The sequence below is a fragment of the Schistocerca americana genome, chromosome 5, assembly GCF_021461395.2.
Source record: "Schistocerca americana isolate TAMUIC-IGC-003095 chromosome 5, iqSchAmer2.1, whole genome shotgun sequence".
Taxonomy (NCBI): domain Eukaryota; kingdom Metazoa; phylum Arthropoda; class Insecta; order Orthoptera; family Acrididae; genus Schistocerca; species Schistocerca americana.
In genome coordinates, this window is record NC_060123.1 from 600,307,871 (window position 1) to 600,327,341 (window position 19,471).

Here is a 19,471-nt window from a genome sequence, read left to right on the forward strand (position 1 = left end):
TGTCTCTGTTGTGACTGGATTTGTGATTTCCTGTCAGAGAGGTCAAAGTTCGTAGTAACAGACGGAAACTCATCGAGTAAAACAGCACTGATTTCTGGCGTTCCACAAGGTATTGTTATAGGTCCTTTGCTGTTCCTAATCTATATAAACGATTTGGGAGACAATCTGAGCTGCTGTCATAGGTTGTTTGCAGATGACGCTGTCGTTCATCGACTAATAAAGTCATCAGAAGACCAAAACAAATTGCAAAACGATTTATAAAAGATACCAGAACGGTGCGAAAATTGGCTGTTGACCTTAAATAACGAAAAGTGTTAGGTCATCCACATGAGTGCTAAAAGGAATACGTTAAACTTCTGTTACACGAGAATGATTTCTCGTCTAAAAGCCTTGAATTCAACATCAAACCTAGGTATTACAATCACAAACAACTTAAATTGGAAGGAATACATAGAAAATGTTGTGGCTAAGGCTAACCAAAGACTGCGTTTTATTGACAGGACGCTTAGAAAATGTAACAGATGTACTAAAGAGACTACCTACACTAAGCTTGTCCGTCCTCTTTTAGAATTCTGCTGGCCGTGTGGGATCCTTACCAGATAGGACTCTGACGGAGTACATCGAAAAAGTCCAAAGAAGAGCAGCACTGTGTGATTGATCGCGAAATATGGGAGAAAGAGTCACAGAAATGATACAGGATTTGGGCTGGACATCATTAAAAGAAAGTCGTATTTCGTTGCGATGTAATCCTCTCACGAAACTCCAGTCACCAACTTTCTCCTCAGAATTCGAAAATATTTTGTTGTCACCGACCTACAAAAGGAGAAACGATCACCACGATAAAATAAGGGAAATCAGAGCTCGTACGGAAAAAAATATAGGTGTTCGTTCTTTCCGCGCGCTTTACGAGATTGGAATACTAGAGAATTGTGAAGGTGGTTCGATGAACCCTCTGCCAGGCACTTAAATGTGATTTACAGAGTATCCACTGAGATGGGTGTAGATGTAGATGATCCGTGAAACAATTTCTGTGTTGCGTCGTCAATGTAATGGCGCGATAGTTCAATCAAATGGGCAGCTGTCCATCGGATGCAAGCTACTGAACACCCAGGACGTGTTCCATGCGGTGCTCGTAGCCGCATCACTATAGATGTACTCTAGCTGAATTACTCCGACAATGTCCTCGAAGCTGATGTAATTACCCAGCAGCCGCCTAATGGCTATACCTCTCCTGAAAGGGGTATTATTCTCTTGAAGGGAAGTCGACTGGGAGCCTGTAGTATGCTAACGCGAAGCAATTTCTGTTTCGCAACGTCACTGTGATGGTGGGAGGGGTACAGTAAATGGGCAGCGGTGCATAAGTTTCAAGCTACTGGACTCCCAGGACAGGTTCCACGTCGTGACCGCAGACGCTCCAGTATTATAGATGTACACCATCGGAATGTCTTCAACAATTTCCTCGAGGCTTAAGCAGTTGCCCAGCTACACCCCCCCCCCCCCTCCCTCCAAATGGCGAGAAAACTACTGAGGCCGGCATAAGTCTGTTGGAGAGAAGTCGGCATGGAGCCTCTAGAATGCAATCGCGAAGCAAATTCTGCGTCGCAAGTTCAATGTGAGGGTATTTGAGTTACACTAAACGAGCAGCGTGAATCTTTTAAAAGCTACTGGTCTCCCGGGAGAGTTTCCATATGGTGACAATAACCGGGACAGTATCATATATGTACACTAGCAGAATGACTATGACAACATCGTCGAGGCTTATGCAATAGCCCAGCATCCGCAGAATGGCGAGACAACTTCTGCATGAAGCATTAGTCTGTTGTATGCAAGCGCCAAGCCATTACCGTGTCGCATCGTCAATGTGAGGGTAAGAGGCTAACAGTAAATGTGCAATGGTGCATCGATTACAAGCCACTGGACTCCCAGAATAGGATTTATGCGGTGACTGCAGCCGCGCCATTATCATAAATGTACTCCAGTAGAATGTCTCCGACAGTGTTTCCATGGCTCATGCACTAGCCCAGAACCCGCCTGATGTCGAGACAACTCCTGAGGGCGGCTTTAGGCTGTTTGACATAGGTCGGCGTGCAGGCTGTAATATACAATCGCGAACCACTTTCTGTGTTGCATCGTCAGTGTGAAGGTGAGAGACAACAGTCAACGATCAGCAGTGCACTTGTTACAAGCTACTGGACTCCCAGGATACATTCCATGCCGTGACCGTAGCCCCGCCAGTTTCATAGAAGCGCACTATCAAAATGAATCCCACAATGTCCTCGAGGTTTATGTAATGACCCAGCTCACGCCTAGTGGCGGTACAACTCCTGTGGGAGGGTGTTAGTCTCTTATAGCGAAGCCGGCAGTGAGCCTGTGGTACGTAATTGCCAAGAAATTTCTGTGTCACATCGTCATTCTGAGGGTGTGAGGGGTACAGTAAACTAGCAGTGGTGCATCTGTTACAAGCTACTGGACTCCCAGGAATGGTTTCATGCTGTGACATAGCCGCGCCAATGTCATAAATGTACACTAGCAGAATGACTCCAACTATTTCCTCGAGGGTTGTGAAATAGACAACTCTTGAGAGCGTCATTAGTTTCTTGGAGAAAAGTGGTAATGAAGCTTGTGTTATGCAATCGTGAAGCAATTTCTGTGTCACAACGTAAATGTGAGCGTGCGAGGGTTACAGTAAATACGCAGCGGTGCATCGGTTACGGGCAAATGGACTCCCAGCAGAGGTTCCTTGCGGTGACCGTAGCCGCGGCTGTATCATTGCAGTACACTAGGAGAATGCATCTGAAAATTACGGCCAGGCTTATGAAATAACTCAGCGCCTGCCTAAAGGCGAAACAACTCCTGGGGGTGGTATTTGTCTCTTTTAGAGAAATCGGCACGGAGCCTGTGGTATTTAAGAGCCATGAAATTACTGTATCACATCGTCCATGTGAGTGTGAGAGGGTTGCAGTAAACTGGCAGCGGTGCAACGGTTACACACTGCTGGACAGCAAGAAGAGGTTGCATGCCGTGATCGTAGACCCACCCGTATGATTGATGTACAGTAGCAGAACGAAACCGACAATGGATTAGGCTATAGCCCAGCACCGGCATAATGGCCAGACCAATCCTGAGGTCGGCATTAGTCTCTTGGAGAGAGTTCGGCATCGAGCCTGTACTGTTGTTGTTGATGTGGTCTTCAGTCCTGAGACTGGTTTGATGCAGCTCTCCATGCTACTCTATCCTGTGCAAGCTTTTTCATCTCCCAGTACCTACTGCAACCTACATCCTTTTGAATCTGCTTAGTGTATTCGTCTCTTGGTCTCCCTCTACGATTTTTACCCTCCATGCTGCCCTCCAATACTAAATTGGTGATCCCTTGATGCCTCAGAACATGTCCTACCAACCGATCCCTTCTTCTGGTCAAGTTGTGCCACCAACTTCTCCCCAATCCTATTCAATACTTCCTCATTAGTTATGTGATCTACCCATCTAATCTTCAGCATTCTTCTGTAGCACCACATTTCGAAAGCTTCTATTCTCTTCTTGTCCAAACTATTTATCGTCCATGTTTCACTTCCATACATGGCTACACTCCATACGAATACTTTCAGAAATGACTTCCTGACACTTAAATCAATACTGGATGTTAACAAATTTCTCTTCTTCAGAAACGCTTTCCTTGCCATTGCCAGTCTACATTTTATATCCTCTCTACTTCGACCATCATCAGTTATTTTGCTCCCCAAATAGCAAAACTCCTTTACTACTTTAAGTGCCTCATTTCCTAATCTAATTCCCTCAGCATCACCCGACTTAATTACACTACATTCCATTATCCTTGTTTTGCTTTTGTTGATGTTCATCTTATATCCTCCTTTCAAGACACTGTCCATTCCATTCAACTGCTCTTCCAAGTCCTTTGCTGTCTCTGACAGAATTACAATGTCATCGGCAAACCTCAAAGTTTTTATTTCTTCTCCACGAATTTTAATACCTACTCCGAATTTTTCTTTTGTTTCCTTTACTGCTTGCTCAATATACAGATTGAACAACATCGGGGGGAGGCTACAACCCTGTCTTACTCCCTTCCCAACCACTGCTTCCCTTTCATGTCCCTCGACTCTTATAACTGCCATCTGGTTTCTGTACAAATTGTAAATAGCCTTTCGCTCCCTGTATTTTACCCCTGCCACCTTTAGAATGTGAAAGAGAGTATTCCAGTCAACATTGTCAAAAGCTTTCTCTAAGTCTACAAATGCTAGAAACGTAGGTTTGCCTTTCCTTAATCTTTCTTCTAAGATAAGTCGTAAGGTCAGTATTGCCTCACGTGTTCCAGTGTTTCTACGGAATCCGAACTCATCTTCCCCGAGGTTGGCTTCTACTAGTTTTTCCATTCGTCTGTAAAGAATTCGTGTTAGTATTTTGCAGCTGTGACTTATTAAACTGATAGTTCGGTAATTTTCACATCTGTCAACACCTGCTTTCTTTGGGATTGGAATTATTATATTCCTCTTGAAGTCTGAGGGTATTTCGCCTGTTTCATACATCTTGCTCACCAGATGGTAGAGTTTTGTCACGACTGGCTCTCCCAAGGCCGTCAGTAGTTCCAATGGAATGTTGTCTACTCCGGGGGCCTTCTTTCGACTCAGGTCTTTCAGTGCTCTGTCAAACTCTTCACGCAGTATCATATCTCCCATTTCATCTTCATCTACATCCTCTTCCATTTCCATAATATTGTCCTCAAGTACATCGCCCTTGTATAGACCCTCTATATACTCCTTCCACCTTTCTGCTTTCCCTTCTTTGCTTAGAACTGGGTTTCCATCTGAGCTCTTGATATTTAATCACAAAGCTATAACTGTGTCGCATCGTCTATGTGAGGGTGTGAGGTTTGCACTAAACGGACAGCGGTGTATGGTTACAAGCTACTTGACTCACAGGAGAGATTCCATGTACACTAGCAGAAACATTCGGACAATGTACGCAATGCTTATGCAATTGCACAGCTCCCCTTTAATGGCGAGGTAACTTCTGTGAGCGTCATTAGTCAACTGGAATGATGCCATCTGAGGGCATGCATTCATGAAGCAATTTCTCTATCGCATCATCAATGTTAGGGTGCAAGAGTTGTAGTAAACAGACAGCGGTGCATGTGTTAGAAGCTACTGGACTCCTGGGAGAGGATCCATGAGGTGACCATGGCTGCCGCAGTATCATGCATGTACACTAGCAGAATGACTTCGACAATTACCTCGAGGCTGATGCAATAGCCCAGCACCTGCCTAATGGCGACACAGCTCCTAAGGGCAGCATAACTCTCTTGCAGAGAAGTCGGTATGGATCCTGTAGTATGCAATCGCTAACCATTTACTGTGTCACATCGTCTATGTGAGGGTATGAGAGATATAGTAAACCGGCAGCGGTCCATCGGTTACAAGCTACTGGACTACAGGGGTAGGTTCCACTTGATGACTGTAGCTGGGCCAGTATCGTAGATGTACATTATCAGAATAACTCCGAAAATGTCCTCAGGCTTATGTAATGGCTAAGAACCCGCCTGGTGGCTAGGCAGCTCCCGTGGGCGACTTTAGTCTCATGGAGCTAAGTTGGGATGGAGCCAGCAGTTAGCAATCGCGAAGCAATTATTGAGTCAGTTCATCAATGTGAGGGTATGAGGGTTAAAGTAAACATACAATGGTGCCTCCATTACAAGCTAATTGACTCCCAAGGCGGTTCTATGTGGTAACTGTAGCTGCGCTAGGATCATGGATGTACATTAGCAGAATGACTCTGACAATGTGCTCGAGACTTCTGCAATACCCCAGCTACTGCGTAATGACGAGACAACTCCTCAGGCTGGCATTAGTCTCTTGGAGGGAAGTCGACAGTGTGCCTGTAGTATGCAATTGCGTTGCAATCTCAGTGTCATATCGTCAATGTGAGGGTGCGAGGGATACAATAAACGTTCAGCGTTGCATTGGTTATAAGCTACTAGACACTCCCCTCCTCCCCCCCCCCCCCCTCTATGTGTCCAGGGGCTAGAACAGTCCCGAGGCATTGTTGGCTGACGTAATAGGTGATTAAAAAGAGTCTCACACGTTTTGGTCTTTATTTGAGTGTCCCCTGTAGGGTTTGACAACCATTTTTCACAATTTTCTCAAAGATCGAGCCAGTTGGGGAAGGCCGTAATGTATGGTGCATCATGTCCTTCTTGTGCCGAGATATCTCGCATTCTTCGTCGACATGGATGTGCACTTCCACTCATTCTCCACCTATTGAACTGGGTCACCCTCCTGGGCGCGTTTTGCTCTATCAACTGTGCAGTATCGCTTTCTGCACTGACGGTGATTACAGATTCCTTAGCTCGTTTGCACCCGATATCCAGCATGGTAGCCAGTCTTCTGTGGTGGAGCAACCATGTACGCTGTTGGTTGTAACCTCCTGACCACACATGGATCGCTCTGCTGATGCCTGCGCCGTTGACTCCCCATGTATGCCAAGGAGTAGACGTCCGTCACCCTGGTGCATCGGGACTCCCAGGAATGGTGTGGGTGTCCTCAGGGTGGATGACGAGCCATGAAGCGTAGGGCGTCATCTCTTGCTGGTTGTCCACCATCAGCAGTGTCTAAGCGGTCAAGGTCTAACTTCAACTCAAAGAAACACGACCCCAAATCGTTCCCCTACCTGGCCATGCCATGGGAGGACCGCCAGGCTAAGGATGGGAGTGAAGCTTATTTGTCCTGGTACCTCGTATGTACGAGAATTGATGGGGAATCTTTCCTCTCAATGAAGCCTCAGTTTTTTGTGGAGCATTTAGGATACATGTTTGGGGAGGTGGAGGACTTGTCCAAAATGCGGTTGTGGTCATTCTTCATAAAAACAGTATCGTCTGCCCAGTCACGGGCATACTCGCTTGTGAAAAGCTGGGGGATGTTTCTGTTACCTTCACATCTCACAAGAGCTTAAATATGATCCAGGGTATTATATTCCACAGGGACCTTGTTTTACTGTTTGATGACGAGCTGCTCGCCAAGTTCGAGTGACGAGTTGTTCATTTCGTCCAGCGTGTCCATCGGGGTCCGAGGGATAATCAGGTTGCCACCAGTGCCTTCACCTTGGCCTTTGAGGGTGACTACCCGAGAAGGTCAAGGTGATGTCAAGCGATATATCCCTCCCCCGATGCGGTGCTTTAAGTGCTGGTAGTTCGGCCATATGTCTTCCCGCTGTACTTCCAGCGTTACAAGTCAAGATTGAGGACGTCTGTCACATCCGAATACTCCATGTGCCCCGCCTCCCATCTGTTGTCAACTGCGGAGAGCACCACTCCCCTTGCTCGCCACACTGTAGGATTCTACAGAAGAAAAGGAAAATAATCGAACACAAGACCCTGGACCGACTGACCTACACGCCAAGAGAAAGCACGAGAGGCTACATCTTGTGCGTATGATATCAAATTATGTCATCGCTACGTCAACGGTTCTAGTACCTTCCATTCCGCTATGTAAAGCTGCCTCCTGCGCCGTGAAGTCCTGTCTCAGTGTTGCGGTGGTGCCCGGTTGACAGTGGCCCATATTCTAGTGCACTGTTTCACTCTGACTGCCCTGCTTCGAAATCAACGGCTACCAGACTCGTTGCTGCTAATTTTCTATCACAACGCCTCATCTGGTGATATAGTTTTACTTTTTCTTAATGAGGATGGGATTTATCATTTGATCTAGTTTTAGCGCATGTCCTTTGTCCCTCTGTGTCATCCATCCTAGTGCTTTTGGGGTGAAGATTTTATTGTGTTGCAGATTGGCTGGCTTCTCCGTTTTATTCTCATGGTCAACCAACCATGGTAATCTGCTTTCTTGTTTTAGTCTCTTCCACCTGTTTCTTGCAACACTCTGTGGTTTCCATGTCCAATTTTGTCCACTTTAGTGTTTGTTGCCCTTGTTGTTGTTCTTGTGGTTTTCTCCATTCTTCCAGCTGTGTTTAGTATGTCTCGATTGTTTTCCTGGCACGGTCGTGGAATTATTTTAATCGGAACGAGAGACTGATGACCTAGCAGTTTGGTCCCTCTCCCACCCCTCTTGCAAACCAACCAACCAACCTACTAGACTCCCAAGATAGGTTCCATGTCTTGCCTGTACCCACATCTGTGAAATTGATGTATTCTAGCTGAATGACTCAGAAATGTCCTTAGGTCTTATGCAGTAGCCCAGAACAACTGATGACGGCGGCATTGGTGTACTGGACAGAATTCGGCATTAAGCCTGTACTATGCAATCGCGAAGCAATTTCTGTATCGCACTGTCAATGTGTGGGTACAGTAAACTGGCAGCAGTGCATCAGATACAAACTACTGGAGTCCCAGGAAGGGTTCCATACGGTGACCATAGGCACGCCAGTACAATAGATGAACACTAGCAGAATGACACCGACAATGTCCTCGAGGCTTCTGCAATAGCACAGCACCCGCCTAATGGCGAGAGAGACGTCGGCAGGGAGCCTGTAGTATGCAATCCCGAACAACCTCCGCGTCGCATTGTAAATGTGAGGGAGCTAGAGTAACACTGAACGTGCAGCAGTGAATCGGTTACAAGATACTAGACTCACAGGAGAGATTCAATACGATGACCGTAGCCAAGCCAGAATCATAAAAGTACACTAGCACAATGACACCAACAATGTCCTCGAAACTTATACAATATCCCAGCACCCGTCTAATGGCGAAATAACTCCTAAGGGTTGCATTAGTCTCTTGCAGAGAGGTCTGGAGGGAGCCTATAGTGTGCATTCATGAAGCAGTTTCTTTGTTGCATCGTCAGTGTGAGGGCAGGAGATTCACAGTAAACGGGCAGTGGTGCCTCGGTTGTAGGCTACCGGACACCCAGGAGGGGTTCCACACGTGTCCGTATCCTGCGTCAATAACAGAATGACTCAGAAAATTCCCTTGAGGCTTATGCAATAGCCCACCACCCGGCTAATGGCGAAACAACACCTGAGGGCGGCATTAGTCTCTTACAGAGGAGACGGCAGGGAGCCTGTAGTATGCATCACGAAGCAATTTCTGTGTGACGCATCTTCAATGTGATGGTACGAGGGTTACAGTAAATGGCCAGTGATTCATCGGATGCAAGCTGTGAGGGATCCACTTGTACGTGGAGCCCGATATTGTATAATATTTCATGAAAAATTACATGAAATGTTTACCAAGTGTAGAATAGATTATACCTAAGGCAACAATGAACCAAAGATATTACCTAAGTTTCAGAATCAATTGTAAGTAAGGATGCGCGGAGCAGAGTAGCAGTTGCCGTTGCACTCTGTTAATAGTACTACGTAAGACTTTAAGCTAGTAGCTCGCTGTGAGAATTTAGTTATTGGCCTATGGACGCAGCATAACACAGTTTTGTAAGGTAGATAAATTTTGTATATTTAGTTTCAAGTATGCAGCAATGCAAGCGGCTTTTGCGAATTTAAAAGTACCGTCCCTTGAATGTAGGAACCAAGTATTTGCCATCAGATTTAACGTGTACGTTCTTTTGGTATGCCCGATTTGTAATATCTTTTGTATTTTGTAATCCTGATACAGACTAATTAATTCTGAAATCTATTTTCTCAAACGATATAAGACGTTTTGTCATGTAACTACCCAAGGATTGTTAATTACGTCAGTAAGATGTTTCATATTATATTTTGTGAAGGGAAATCTTTATCCGAAAACATTTTTTGAACTAAAGAATTCTTTCTTAGCATATCCCCTCATCAGTAACTCATCCTCTTCCACCTCGTGACCGAGCGAGGTGGCGCAGTGGTTAGACACTGGACTCGCATTCGGGAGGACGACGGTTCAATCCCGCGTCCGGCCATCCTGATTTAGGTTTTCCGTGATTTCCCTAAATCATTCCAGGCAAATGCGGGGTTGGTTCCTCTGGAAGGGCACGGCCGACTTCCTTCCCTAATCCGATGAGACCGATGACCACGCTGTCTGGTCTCCTTCCCCAACCAACCAACCAACCAATCCACCTCGTGTTTATTTAAAGCCAATGAATATTTTTTAAAAGAAATGATTTTTCAATCAGAGACAAAAAAAGTTAAAGTATCAGAATCATAAAAGTTTTAATGCTTGTAACAGGTTCAATGCGAGCAGCATTGCACAGAGCTGAGCCAACATCCAAAATTATCACTAAACATTTGCAAGGTAATTCATTTATCAACTAATCTACTGACATCATTTGTATGAAGCTATTTTACGGCAAGCATTGCACTTCGCTGAGCCAAGTTTGAATATTTTGTTTATGTACTATGGAGAGAATAGAATACCGAGACTACATCCATTGGAACTCAAAAGCTAAGGAAAATGTATTTCATTGTTTATTTGCATAGGAAATTTTATAGGTTTATTGCTCACGGCCATAGAACTAGGTGCTCACGATACTAAGTAAAGTTCAGAGAGATTGATTTCGTTATACGCATTATATACTGGTTTTCCAGATGAAGTGGTTTAATTTTTCTTTGGATTACAGTAAAACTGATTATCACACCATTTTCTCAACAACGCAACACACAGTAAATTTGGATAGCACAAAGTTATTGTTTTTTAAAGAACGTTAAACTTGGCGACGGCTCTGCCGGTCGTTCGCCTTGTGAATTCTTTGATATTAAAGTAGTCAGATAAATATATTCTGTTGCCTCTAGCTCTCTGTAGCGATAACAGTAGTTAGATTGTTTTGGCGCAACGCAGTTTATTAACTTGTATAAAAATTTTCCGCAGTTCTTCGGTGTTCTTATGCTCCACCTTGTTCTTTTTCATTGAGTTGAGTGCTGAAATTTTGTCTTTGGATTTGCACCCTGTGCGTTATTTGCGATGCCGCGCAAAACTGTTAAGGTTTCGGCGCGTAATCTCACAGTTTAAGATACCAAAATAGATGATTTTCCGAGGAGCAACCGTTGCAAAGCACTATAGAAAACGTGAGTTCCGCTTCTCCAGATCATGAACAGATTCCTGACACTACAATTTCGCCAACTATTTTGACCAGTAATCAGACGGTAGATTCCGATATTGCAGACACCGCTGATCTGCACATGATTGATGTACGCAATTCAAAACTTGATTGTTTACCAAATCGGGTCAATGAACTTCCCAATTATAGCCGGCTGCTGTGGCCGAGCGGTTCTAGGCGCTTCAGTCCGGAACCACGTGGCTGCTACGGTCGCAGGTTCGAATCCTGCCTCGGGCATGGATGTGTGTGATGTCCTTAGGTTAATTAGGTTTAAATTGTATGATAGGTTTACGTAGTTGTAAGTCTAAGGGTCTGATGACCTCAGATGTTAAGTCCCATAGTGCTTAGAGCCATGTGAACCACTTTTTCCATTTCCAGTACAGCCAATCAGAATGCCAACAGAATGCCAGAGAACAAGGTTGCGCAAAGCATCAGTCCGTTTTACGAAATCCGTCAGATTCCGTAAGCGGTAATTATACAGATAATGCGACAAACGAGACACCCATGGTCGTAGATGGAGTCTATACACAGTAAAACACCACACAAATGACACCCGACGCCTCAATTGGAAAGAATACGGAAGCGACGCTTCAAAATCTCATGAAATAGATGGCTCACCTGAATACTCGGTTCAATGAACGGATTAATAAAACGATGAACAATTTTCCATCATACGACAAATACAAGTTGACACCACCACTCAGTTCAATGAACGATTTAATAAAAATCAGAAACAATTTTCCACCATACGTGATTGTACACAGAAACGTCTGATGACCGTTCATTTAGGCAGATACAGATATGAAGGCCAGTGAAAAACGTCTTTGCGATAAAATTGAAGCTATAGCCAGGGAATGCGCAGACAGCACCAAACCTTTGATAGAGGACACTAATGCTTTAAGACATCAATGTAGTGAAACGTATCAGAATTTTACTGAGAAGTTAACCATGACCTCTTTTAAGCCGCATGACATTGTCAGCTTTCCCTCTGACGCTATTGTCAGCAACAGCGCTTTGATAATCTCTGAAAACATTAATGAATCCATTGTGCTTCCCAAATCTGATCACAAAGCTAAGTCTCTCAAGTCAGAAATTTCGTTACATTCCATTGATACTGACGACAATACCGACTGGAGTGAGGCAAATGGCCGCTCTGTTGAGTCACCCACGCAGTCTGATACAGTTAATAGTGAAAGTATCAAACCCCATATTAAGCATGATGACACTAACAGTAAAGATGTTTTCTGTCAACCCAAAAATGGTACACACAAGGCCGCCTATTGTAGAGAAAACCTTCCATTCACATCACAGCTTTCCGCTTCATCGTATGCTTCAGTCAACCCTTGTGCTCATAAATACTATTTCCCCATAGAGTGATTTGCAGACCAGCTCATACAGAAAAATGAAACCTCAACGAATAACTTCTATTTCCCTCCGATTAATAATGCGAACAATCAAACATCAGACGCCACATTCAGTCCCAACAAAGAACAGAGTTTGTTTCCTTCCGCGACGCATACCAGAAATATTACATTGTCAATGCGTCACAACGCTAAATTTTTTGAAGAACAAGAAGGCTTCCCTTTCACTGAATATTTGGATTGTGGAACTACTACAGCCCAAAAGCAAACTACGCACACCGCTGACAGCCTACTGACATACTTAGCAGCCCATTCTGAGAAGCAACATTTTTCTAAAAATACTTCTGTTCAATTTACTATTGCTACGGATTCCTGTGAAACCACACAATATATCACCAGTCCGTTTATCTCTTTCAAACCAGCTGCGTATACTCATGATAACCTACAGTCAGAAAGCAAAATTAACAGCTACAAGAAAACGATGTCCATTACTACAGAAAATAAAACACAGAAACTTGGTGGAAGTCACATTCAGAATTTAAGCACGGATGTAAATGTTATTTTGAGCAAACAGAGTTTTATTATCGACGATAAGCTATCCCAATCACGTTACAGTCCGTAAGAACGCTGGTCACAACAGCCCACTTCTAACGAACAGTATATTCACTGTGATTACGTTAGACAACTACAATCGACAGCAGCTTTCATAAAAAAAAATTATCTTATGGCACAGTTGACATTACACTATCAGGCAACATTGGTGATATTTCAGATAAAGTTTGTGAAAGCGCTCAGAGTAATACGTTCAGCACCTGTACAGAAAAGCCAAAGCCACGAAAGCAACGTCGTAGGAAGCATATTCAGAAGACCGGTATATATGCAAATGTCACTTTGTGTGAACAGGATTTTATTATCAATCAGTTATACCTAACGAGAGAGACCCTCAGGATAATGCCAAAACGGTTCCAAATTATTTTCGCAACAGATTATGCAAGAGAAAGAAAATATTTTATATTCGATTCACCATTTATTTAACACAAGCAAACACACAGACACCGATATACCGACCCCGCACTATTCTTCTACACTAACTGAAAGCAACTCTAATAAATGATAATTAATTGAAACCCTCAGCTGCCGACAGGTGTTGTTGATATACCTCGATGGAGACAGCTGAAAATGTGCGCCCAACCGAGACTCGAACCCGAGATCTCCTGCTTACATGATACACGCTCTATCCTTTTTTTTTTTCGGGTCTCCTTCCTCCCCTTCAACCCATCCTTTACGCTCGCCAAGTGTTACCTTCTCGGCTCTGCTTCTCCGCCTTTGAAGAGAGAATGTAACCTGATGATGTGGAAACACGCTTCTTCTGAACGACAAACTAAGTAAGCCCCTTCTGTTGTCTTTGTTTGGAACATGGCTTGAATAATGTAAATTCCACTGAGAAAGCAGTCACATAATTGTTAAGGAAAAGTAATTTCGTTCTCCGTGCGTGGAGAAACGGAAGGAAGCTAACTCATTATTGCTGTTAAGTAAAATTTTCTTCTTCAGAAGATTATGAAGTAATGTAGGCTTCTGCTGCTTGATTATACACACAATTAACATAAATATTTCTTCCTGTGAAACAAAGTAATATATACTCATAGGCTTAACTGGTCTATACTGATGGTCTCTGATTACTTTCTGTTGGAAATCCTCCTCCTGCTACGTGAAGTACAAGCTTTAACCAAAAATCATTCGTCTAATATACGAAATGCTTGGATGTGTAATGTAAATTACGCACTTCTATTCGTTACAGTATTGTTTTAGTTAAAAAATTTGCGTAATTTTCTTTGTATTATTTAGTACACGTCAACTTGTGGTGCTCAGTTGTAAGATATACCCAAAAGTCCTCCCTATTGCTTGATTCTTTTGTTAGGATGTAATGCATCGTTTGGCCTTTCAACCAGTTAATTGCTCAGTTGTAAGATATACCCAAAAGTCCTCCCTATTGCTTGATTCTTTTGTTAGGATGTAATGCATCATTTGGCCTTTCAACCAGTTAATTGCTCAGTTGTAAGATATACCCAAAAGTCCTCCCTATTGCTTGATTCTTTTGTTAGGATGTAATGCATCGTTTGGCCTTTCAACCAGTTAATTGCGTTTCCTTTTGATTTAGGATAAGGTAGACTGACACGGTTTAAAAATTCAGCAGGCGTAACGGCGTTGGGCGTAGTTCTGCTGACGCTCGTTATCTTTTGTCTTATGTAGAGCCATGTGTCTTTTACCCTGTCATACAGCAATCTATGCTCTTCGGTATCTGGTATATTACATAATGTACACAGCGGTGACTCGGCCAAGCGAATAGAGTGAAGTTTAGAGTTCGTCGTAATTTTCCTGTGGACAGCAATGTACGAGGTCGATTTGACATACGTTGGCAGGTTCCAGCAGTGAATATTTTCCCATTATGTTTCGCAGTTATAACAAGGATACTTTTGTTCTACGTCGTTTCTGGGTTTGTCTTTCATCAAGTTATTGTAAAGTTCTTTTACTTTCATTATGTCTTTTTCAGGGATCCTTGCCTGTATGTAGCTGTATTATACTAAAAAGTATTTCAAGTGTGCAGCAAGGGTACCACTTGGTTCTTTCCATTGTTTGTATATGGTAGAAAAGTATAAGACTTGCGCTTTTTTTATGACATCGGTGAGATTTAACCCACCACATTTCTTAGAGAGCATCATAATGTCATATTTGACTTTGAAAATACGTCCGCGGCTCACCAAATGTCCTAGAGCAGATGCGATGCTTTTCGACAAAGTCGCAGGTGGTGGCATAACTTGTGCTACGTAATTATCTTTGGATGTGATGTATACATTTGCCAGTGTTACTTTTTGAAGTTCATAGACTTTCCTAATACTATGTGCTTGTACAGAGGCGCGTATGCTGTTAAGTAATTTTCGATAATTCGCAGCAGTAGTGTGCTTGATATTTCTTTTAAAATCTATGCCGAGACATTTCATGGTTACAAGCTCGCGCAACAGACCTTGCGTTTGCGTCCCAATCCCACGGCCGATGTTGAGAATCGCCGACTTTGTGCTATTAAGTTTTGCACCTGATGCCTGTTCATATTTTGTTACTGTTTGTAGTGCGCCCACTGACGTCAGAGGAACTTCCTTTTACTCGCAAAGCCAATCTCATTTAACAGCAGTGCACAGATCCTATGAAATCAATCGCAAAGTCATCAGCAGCAAATCCGTTAACAACAAAATAACCAGAGCTCTATATCACCAGCCCCAAACTGTCAAGGAGATTTATTTGAAAACATCGATTTCCAAAACTAAGCACATCTACATTCATCTCAAAAATAATATGCCAAGTCAAACACAGAGCTGGATCACTTACATTGCGCTCTGTATATACAACATAGCAGATTCTCCCATTTCGTATATTACGTTTTGTACGGTTTTGCTTTCCCGGACCGCGACGTTTCACACGATTTTGACACTGATACACTGAATTTGTCCATTTTTATGTATTTTGTCGCTATGCAACACCTGAATATGTACTGGATAAGTGTTGAATTTAAATTTCCATCGTACAGCATTGATGAGAAAGTACTGCAATACCAATAAGGTAAGTTTCAGCGCCAAGAATACAGATGCGATTCTGAACGAAATTAGACGAACGCTCTTTTCAACAGCAAGAATTTCAGATGAAAATTTTGCGGCATTTATTCTACGAAATTTCTATGTAACCAGCCATGTTATTTATGCTACAGATATGCACCAATTTTGACGACGTAAATTGTTTCTTCAGTTCGACATATTGCATTCTGAAGACATTACACTATTGCTATTTATATTTTTGGTAACACTCTTCAGATTTGTATAAATTTTTTTGCTATTTTTCAGGAACTGTGCTAATTGCCAAATGTTTTACAGATGTGCGTATTTACATTGCCAGCTTTCATATGTGCTTATTATGATTTACACATGAGTGTACATCATAATATGACACAACACAGATCGTTTTTACCTGATGCATTTCCCATGTTTATACAAATTCTTTTGGTAACTTTTTTTTCACGTATCCTTCATTAGTCAGCATTTCAGTGGGTGGCGACGTGCCCGGCAGGGAGAATCTTGCAGGTCGGTTCTCTTACTGTAAGCTAAGGCCTTGTACATTTTTCTGTTTTCATACGCATGTACATGAAAACAACAGCTGAAAGAGACAACATTTGTTTTGACATGTGTCCCGCGGATCACATCCTCTGGGTGATCTGACCGCTGGAATGTGTAACTCGAACATTTTTTTTTCATAATAAGAATTTGTGTCCTTGGTATACTGCCTCTATATACGTCTTATGTTCATTTATTTCTGATGCTATTTTGTCTTTACTGATACCGTGTAATGTGCCGTTTTAATGATACTATGCTGAAATTTGTGCTATTGTCTAATGAATTATTATTACATTTTTTGTTAGGTTAGTCACTCTTTCTATATTATAATGTTGCCATGTTTCATTTATGTCCAGTTTTGTGCTCTAATTTGCTCTATATCTCTTGTATTTGATGTCACCGGGTTACTTGCTTTCACTTACGTATATTTAAGAAATCAGTGTACCAAGTAACTCATGTCCATTACATACTCTCACCAATTTTGTATATTATGCAGCACCAATAGTCTCATTGTATTCAAACGCGACATTATGCTAATAAATAGAAGTACATGGAGCTACAGGATATGCAGTACATAGAAAGCATGACATAAGCAGCTTATAGGGAATTAAACACCATTGACACTTCTCATACTGTTTCCTGGCAGGCCTTTATAAACATAAGTGTTCATATTTGCATTTTTTATCTCCTGATTTCTTGTAATGTGTTACATTTATCTAGTCAGTAAGTTATTTTGCACATAGTTCTCCTGTCTTTATGCTTGCATATACTATGATCACATTTCTTCTTTGCTTTGGCTGCGCGGCTTGAGATGCCATGTTATGGATTGCGCGGCCCCTCCCGCCAGAGGTTTGATACCTCCCCCAGGCATGGATGTGTGTGTTGTTCTTAGCATAAGTTAGTTTAAGTAGTGTGTAAGTCTAGGGACCGATGTCATCAGCAGTTTGGTCCCCTAGAAATTCACACCCATTTGAACATTTGAACATTTCTTTGCTTTGGTCATAGTAGTTCTTGATTCAAGACAAATGACGATTGACTTTTAATCATTTTCATTACAGATAAAGTGCACTGCCCTTATCAATCATCCCCATATCCTTCACTGTTAGATATGTGCGTTGTTAGAGATATAGGTCATTTAATGGACAGTTTTTATGAAACCTTGAGGAAGCTACACAGCCATAACGATTGTGTCTTTATGATTCTATTTTCTAATACGTATTCCCACAGGCCATACCGAGCCATAGATATAAGTAATATTGCTATTTATGCGCTTTGTTCTTGCAGAAAGCCATGCTGACTTAGCTTTGATATTTATGCCATGTGAAACAAGGCCACCTTGAGCCAGAAAGATGTTTTCTGGCACATTAGCAGTTAAGATCAGCATTTATTTAATGTAAAACCAGGCCACTGTGAGCCTCAAAGCAAATTTTTGTCGCTTTTGAGCTATTAAGGTCAGTAATTACTTCTTCGTAAAACTTAGCCACTTTGAGCTACAAATATTATGTCTGTAACGCTTTATAGACATTAAGAGCAGCATTTATGTGTGTAGGAAGACTACTTGGAGCCTCTGATTGACATTTTCTATTCAGCAGATTAGATATTAATATTTACATGCATTTAACGTCTTATGCCACTTGTAGCCATTCAGTTCTTGACTTTACTTTTAGGCTTTCTAAAGTAATTGTGTCAGAGTATTGCATTAACAAGGCCACTGAGAGCAAGCATTCTAATTTTCATGACATTTTATGAGCAGTTTGTGTAAGCATTTATATGAAATGGCCATTGAGAGCCAGGAACTTTAAATTTACACTACAATTTTAGGTACTTATGTACTCATGCATACTCCGCAACGGCGACTTGTAGCCAATCTATGACCTTTCAATAATATGTATATACTTTATATAAAGCCACATGCAGCCATACCACGAGTATTTCTTATTACCTTCTTAAATATTTTGTCAGGATATATACTACGTAAAATGAGCTTGTAGACATCTCGCGATTTTTCTGATATGTCTTCCCACTGCTATCGCAATATTTTAGGTACATAGGCCACAGTAGGTCATTATGAAGCATTCTACATTACCAATAATATTGTCTTGCCTCGTTTGCTTAAATCTTTATATCTTGTTTATGTACCATGTCTGCTAGTATTGATATACTCACAGGCAGACTGTTGCCACACTTCCCATAATATTGTATAGAATTGATATGTTATAATGTACAGCACTATGGCTTAGAACAGTTCATGGTTTCATTAGGATATTGTATCAATACTGTTCCCTGTCCCCACATTTATTAGAAGTTGTCATGTTGCAACACTCAGTATAGGTTTATTTAGATCTTACAAAGACATTTTGCTACAATTTTAGGATATGTTCCTCTACCCTACCTGTCTTACTGCTTCCCACCTGCCATCATCCAAATTCCCTCCCTCTACTCATGGCACTGGAGCTATTGGATATCAGCATTAATACTTAAGTGTGGCTATGCACCATATGTATCGATGAAGAATCCTCATTTCAAATGTCGTGATGATGATCATCATTACAATAATGATGTATTGGGAACAATCAACTTTGGATGTTGGTAAACATGGTGCCACGTGCCAACTGTACCTTTGTACTGGAGTAAGACTATGGTGACTTGTTTAGCTATTTTTGGACGCTGGACCAACTTACTACAGCTATTGCTGCGATGCAAAGAATTGGACTTAGTAATGCAGCCATGTCTACATGGTTATAAGCTTCACCGATGCAACAACCTTCCCTTTACCATTTTCCCATTATTTTCTTGACCACTAGGGATATACTTTACTCTTAGTATCACAAATGATACACATCTTCCAACAAACTTTTTGTATTTGACACGGCCAAACTTTACATTTACTACTTATGCACCAGAGCCCCAGCTTGCTCAAGAGCTCAATGATTTCTACTGTCTTTAGGATTATATTGTAATGTTTATGTAA